This window comes from Durio zibethinus, chromosome 13 (assembly GCF_047325235.1).
Source record: "Durio zibethinus cultivar Kanyao isolate XHJ-2024 chromosome 13, ASM4732523v1, whole genome shotgun sequence".
Lineage (NCBI taxonomy): Eukaryota > Viridiplantae > Streptophyta > Magnoliopsida > Malvales > Malvaceae > Durio > Durio zibethinus.
In genome coordinates this window covers 11,263,808-11,270,670 of record NC_143174.1, presented here as the reverse complement: position 1 = coordinate 11,270,670, position 6,863 = coordinate 11,263,808, and positions in this window count along the sequence as shown.

Below are 6,863 nucleotides of genomic sequence, written 5' to 3'. Positions count from 1 at the left end.
ACTTTATCATGTAGTATTCACAAATGACTATAGATGTATTTTTTTTTGTTCTCTATTTTCTGTTGTTAATGGTTTTTATGCACAACGAATCCATTCAAGCAAGATTAAGTCATTTCATTAAACACCATAATCTGAAAAAATAAACGAAATACCAAGTTGAGATGAAAAAAAAACATAATAGACTATTTTGGAATGGTTTCCTAAGGATATCTTGAATGAATCAACAAATTCATGTTAACAAGTAATAATTTTTTAGTAATTTTAAAAATATTCTGTTGAAAAAGAAACTCAAACTAAAATTTTATTCGTGTTTGTAACTAAATTCAATGTTCAATTTCAAGTTTTTCAGAGAAAAACCTTATTTTTTTCACTTTTTATTCCATCTTGAATTTTTCTCATCAATCAAACAAAACCGAACTTACAACTGCAATAACAAAATAAATTGGTAAAAACAGTAAAAGAATGGCCAAACACTAAAAATTGCCAATGTTGAAATGGAACTTACCAATGGAGCATGAATAGTTGTAGAAACACAATAAATCAAATAGAAAGTTTAGAGATTTGACCCAACAAATCAGACAAAAAGTTTAGGGATTTGACCCAAAATGCAAGAAAGCTAACTTGAAATTTGCAAAAACGAAAGGAAAAAAGATGAAAATTGACCATAAAATGACTAAAATTTAGGTAGAAAATTAGAAAAGTAACTTAAAATGAGCCAAAAATGGAAGAAATGAGTAGGAGAAAGAAAAGTAGCAAGGGAGTTTCATAGGTTTGAAATTTGAAAGAAATTTAGCAACGGGAAAGTGTGATTATTGAAGCCATTTTTGATAAAAAAATGCCTTTAATAATCCCCTCCAAATTTTTTTGGGATTATTCAAGGTGTTTCTAGCCAAAAACACTTTCAATAATCCCTTTTTATTTTTTTTTAGATTATTCAAGGCAGTTTTTGTCAGAAAACACCTTGAATAATCTCTTACAAAAAATTGAATGGGGTTATTCAAGGCATTTCTGGCTAAAAACACCTTAAATAATCTCTTACAAAAAATTGAATAGGATTATTCAAGGCATTTCTCGCCAAAAATGCCTTTAATAATCCCCTCCATTTCTTTTTGGAATTATTCAAGGTATTTCTAGCAAAAATAATCCCCCCCCAATTTTTTTGGGATTATTGAAGGCATTTTTTGCTAGAAAATACCTTAAATAGTCCCTTACAAAAAATTAAATGAGGTTATTCAAGGTGTTTTTAGCCAAAAATACCTTTAATAACCCTCTTGCATTCTTTTATAGATTATTCAAGATATTTTCTACCAAAAAATACCGTCAATAGTCTCCTCCCATTTTTTTGGGGGATTATTCAAGGAATTTTTTGGCCAAAAATGCCTTGAATAATCCCTTACAAAAAATTGAATGGAATTATTCAAGGCTTTCATGGCTAAAAATGCCTTAAGTAATCCCCTCTAATTATTTTGGGGATTATCCAAGGCATTTTGGGCTAGAAAATGCCTTGAATAATCCTTTACAAAAAATTAGATAGGGTTATTTAAGGCATTTCTAGCCAAAACATACTTTGAATAATCTACTTCAATTAAAAGTTAAAGTATATAGCAGTGTTTAGGTCAATAAATGCCATAAAATATACTTTAGTGGCATTTTTAAATCCAAATGTTGTTATATAAGAATTTAGTGGCGTTTTATAAAAAAATGCCACTAACCTTATAAAAACATAGAACTTTATAGCGTTTATTTAAAAAAGCTGCTAAAAAATAGCCACTAAATCTCTATTTCATATGGTGGGACCATAATGACATCACCATTTCCAAAATATATTCCTTTTTTTGATAACATTATTTTGTTGTGGAGTCTTTAGAATAGTCAATTGCTTGTCAATACCTTTTTCATCATATATTTGTTTGAATTGATCAAAGAAATACTCACATTCTTATATAGCGTAAATCAAAATGAGAAATCATCAATGAAAATGAGAAATATTGAACTCATTTTTGTGCCTCTGCATTAATTATTCCACAAGTGTTAGAATGTATTAACTATAATGGAATTTTAGCTCTAGTTCCTATGGGTATTTTACATTTTCCCTGCTAGATAATTTTCACATAATGATATATTAACCTTATCAATAGCACCTAATAATCCCTAATTTGCTAATCTATCCATTCTTTGTTGACCAATATGGCCAAGTCTAGCATGTCAAATATTCACATCAATATTTATATCACAATCGATTATAAGGGAAAAGCTTAGATTATTGTACGGAACAATATCTAATATCTTAAAACCATTTGATAGAAATCTAGATCCATAATAATTTGCATTAAATACAAATTGAAACTAGAACCATTAAAGTTTAAAACAAATCCTAGAGTAAGAAGAATAATGAAAAAATTAACACTATAAGAAAAAGGGTGTTAGCAACAGATAATGCTCATTTATATGTCGTGTCATATTGTACAAACCTGTGAACTTGATCATTAGACACAAATATAGAGCTATCACCAATCTTTTTTATCTAGGTGTGATTGGTCACCTAAGTAAATTTATCATTTTTAAGGAAATTTTAAGCTTGACTAAGGATTCCTAAAAAGAGAGATTATGGTCTAATTATCATAACTAGGTTTGGCAATTTGTTTACATGTGAAAAAGGTTTTAGCACCCCAACAATGCCTATCTTAAGGATAGTACTGATTAATTTTAAATTATCCTAAAATTATCTTAACTAAATGGTATTTTATTCATAATATTTTCAATTTTTACTATAATTTAAATATTGGGAAAGAATTTTAAGTCTTTCACACCATTCTAGCAAAATTCCTAAAAGATTTCCTCACTTTCAAAATATTTGAGAAACTTGTTTGTTCTTTTGAAGAAATTCCATTAACGGATTTATTAAGTATTTTATATAAGTTTGATTTTTTAATTTTATTACTATTAATTTCCTATCCTTATTTCTATTATTGTTTTAATTTGAAAATAACTTTCAATTATTAATATTGAAAATTTTAATCTAAGTTTTCTACCATTTTGGCAAAATTTTGGAAAAAAAATTTTCTCATTTAGAAATTTTAAAAATCACTCATTTATTCATTTTTAGATTTTCATCCTCAAGATAATTACTATTTATTTTCAAACCTTTTTTTAATGAAAATTGAAAATTTATTTACAGAGATAAAATTATCTAAATAATTAAAATAACTAAACTTACCTTAATTCATAAATTTAAATAATACATAAGAAAAAATAAAAGAGGAAAAAACCTATAAATAAAAAAATTAGTAAATAAATAAAATAAATATAAAGCTAAAATATTGGAAAAAGAAAAGCGAAACTTAGACGTAGGGGTTGAGTAAAGTGTTAAGTGGCATGTGAATCTAGGAGATTTAGGTGCGGGTCAAGCCTCACAAAATAGCACCATTTCAATCCTTGTATAAAAGCCATTTTTTAATTTTGACTCACTTTTCTACTGTAGCTTTCTCTCTCTAGCCTTGAATCCTCTTTACCTTTTTCAAGAAACCTAGTTTTCAATGCCAAATACTTCTAATGGTTGTCCAAAAATTGAAGGTCACCTCGAAAACTTGAAGCTTGTTGAAAAAATTAACCATTTCCTAGAAATTTCCAAAGGAAAAAAACCCAAAAAAAAAAGTCCCAAATTCATATTTCGATTTCCTTTTTCATTTTTTTTTTTTAATCCAAATCCCTTAAATCCCTCAAACTAAATCTAAATGGAATCCTAAATCTAAAACCCTAAACTTTTTAAAAACTTCACTGGTTATAAGCCCCTCACTATTGTCACGTTATCTTTTTGTTTATGTTCCTCTTTTTGTGGCTTGGTTACAAATGCTTAAATAAGGGATTAATTGCATATGCTTAAATAAAGCATTAATCTTAGCTTATATAGAAGTTCAAATTTGAAGAGGATTATTGTCAGTTTCTTTAACTTGGATTTAATCTCAACATCCAAATCAAACAGAACTTTTGAATTTCCTCAAATGCAAAAGCTGATACAATGTTTAATATTTGAATAATCATCAAATCCTACTTGGGAAAATGTTATAAATCAATTGAGAGTTTTAACTCTTTTTCAATTCGACTTTCGCTTTTGCAATTTTTTAACTCTTTTCTCTTTTTTTATGAATAAACAAAATATTTAAAAAGCAAATAGCAACAAATAAAAATTAAAATAAAAATACTAAAAAAGGTGGGCTTCTAATATGAATTTAAACCCAAAATAAACCCGCAACACAATTAAGCCCAAAATTAAATAGCCTAAAGTCAAATAGCAAATTAGACCCAATTAGGTTAACTTAAAACCTGCTTAAAATCAAAATTTTTTATGAGCCAAAAATAAAGTTTTTGAGACTCAAAAACAAATTAAATAAAACCCTAGACTAAATGGGATGCTTAAAGTTACCTTTCTTTGTATATTTTCTGTAATATAAGAATTATGTAAAGACACAGTCCACCATTACGTCTGGGTCTAAGTCTACCTAAAGAAATTGAAATTTTTTTTATTTGCATCTTTTTAAAGGCTCTTCTAAATAGAGGCTAAATAATTCTTGAAAATTTAAAAGCGCTCTCTAAACAGAAACTCAACAACTCTTGAAATTTTAAAAAGGCTCATCTAAGCAAAGCCTCAACAACTCTTGAAATTTTGAAAGGGTTTCTCTAAATAAAGGTTCAATAACTTTTGAAAAGTTAAACACGCTCCATTAACCAAGGTTAATCACCTTTGCTTAAAATGTTTCCTTTATTTAAAGGTTGGAATCTTATCTTCAAAACTTCTCCTTAATTGAGGATTGAAATCCATCTTTATAAAATTTTCCTCAATTAAGGATCAAAATCTATTCTTTGAAATGTTTTCTCTAATCAAGGAATGAATATCTATCCTTGCAGAATTCTCCTCAATCAAGGATCAAAATCTCCTATTTGAAAAATCATCTCAATCGTAGATTTGACAAGTTCAAATTTTCTTTTCATACAAAACTTTTAGCCTTTTGCTAATCTTAATTTCAACATCCAAAGTCAACATTTCTTGTTTGCACAAATGACTATCATGATCATAATATTATGAATACAATGCCATGCATGCATGTAATGCAAAAGGTAAAGAAAATCAATGTTATGCACTTTTAATAAGAGCAAAAAAGCTCTCAAAACTTTTCATCATTTTTCCTTCTTCAATTTCCATTTGTTCATTTTCATTTTCTAAGCAATCATAATTACCCAATAACCTTTAGTAAACTTTATCATTTAATCTCATCACTCAATCTTTACATTTGTATTCTTATTTTTTCAAATGCCAAAGGTCTCAAGCATCAATGTCCTACCAAGCTTTCTTTGTTCTTATTTCATTTTCCTTCTACCTCTACCTCTTTCATCTTTCAAAAGTAATGCATGGATCTTTCATGTTATTATTCATTTATTCATCATCAATTCAATTTTACAACAAGTGCAATGCAATAACTCATTTTTTTCTATTCATTGTAGAATAACAAATGAAAGGCAAGGGAAACAAAATAAAGAAAGGAAATAATTTTTATTAAAAGAAAGGAGAACAAAACTTTTAATAAATAATAAGGAGGCAAACAAATTACAAACGTAAATGTTTCAATAAGGACACAGTTCCCCAAATAAGGCAATAATCATGAACAAATTCATCTAGGATTCTCCTTTTAAAACCCATCCAACTAATTTTTTTTCTTTGAAGCTCATCAAACCAAACTTACTACTGGATTTCAAGATTCTTAAATGATGCTACACTTTCCATTTTATCTAATCCACCTTTTTAGGTTTTAAACTTAAACATCATTCCTTGATTTAAATTACCCATTTTGGGTTTTCAATTTGAGTTCTCATTTTTTTGCTCCTTTTCTTTTCTTTTTCTTTCTTTTTTCTTTCTTTTTTCTTCGTTAAAAATACACCTCCACAACATTGAAATTTATTAGCTTAGCAAATCATCACCATCCATTTGTGCTAAAATTAATGCTTCTCCCAAAAAAATTTTTCTTCATAATATATGGACCTTTCTAATTGATGTCTATTTTCTCTATTATCATGCTGACTTAGGAGAATCCTCTTCAAAACCAATTCTCTTTTTTGAATGACAAGGACATACTTTCTTACCATGTGCTCTCATTATCATTTTTTGGTATAGCTTACCATGAAAAAATGTTGTAAACCTATTCTCTTCAATAAAATTTAGTTGTTCAAAGCGATTCCAAACCTGTTTTGCCTTTTCTAATTCAACTTCTCTTAAAATTCTCAAAGAATGAATTTCCACTTCAACTTTCAAACCACAATTCAAGTCACACTAGTATAGGATGCAACCTCCATTCATTTCATGAAAAATCAATCACCATAAAAATGAACCTATGCCCATTTGAAGCTTTCAAGGTATAGGCCCAATGATATCCATGCCCCACATTAAAAACAACTATAGAGGTACCAAAACATGCAAAGCATTCAGAGGTGCATGAATTTTATCAACATAAATTTGACATTTATGACATTTTTAACATAGGCAACACAGTCACTTTCCATGGTCAACCAGTAATAGCTTGCTCTTATAATCTGTCTAGCCATCATGTGATCATTGACATATTTTTAAGGATTTTCTCTACTTTAGCTACATTCATACATTTTAAAAGCACTTGGTCTTAACTTTTTTTATAAAGAACTTTTTTATCAAGAAAGAATCATATAACTATTGTTTTAAGGATCCTCTTATCGTTTTTAGTTATATACTCCTAGTAACTTTGACTTTTGATATATTAGAGGATGTCATAACACCATGGTATCCCATAAACTTCTTATTCCACATTAGAACAATGTGCTAAGAATCTTTCATGTCT